Raw genomic sequence first — 318 nt, forward strand, 5'->3', positions numbered from 1 at the left:
TCTCAATACTTTCTCATACCAGTATTATTGCTACCTCTTGACAACATAGAATCTTTTTTACTCTTTACTTACAGCTGCTGCCTGGCACTCAGCAGACCATGCCCTTGGACCAGGTGGGTTCAGGAAGATCCACAGCCCACACCCAACAGCTCCAGAGCGACATTTCACCAGTACGTCATCTCCTCCTCTGCTGGTTTCTCCTTGCAACCAGCCAGTCTTGAACAAAACACCTGTCCATTTAGTCCCTTGAAGTCAGAGGCTCCATTTTCAATGCACCATCCACAAAAGCTGACCCCGTTTCTTACCTACTGAGCAAGT

The sequence above is a fragment of the Merops nubicus genome, unplaced genomic scaffold, assembly GCF_000691845.1.
Source record: "Merops nubicus isolate BGI_N331 unplaced genomic scaffold, ASM69184v1 scaffold9839, whole genome shotgun sequence".
NCBI lineage: Eukaryota > Metazoa > Chordata > Aves > Coraciiformes > Meropidae > Merops > Merops nubicus.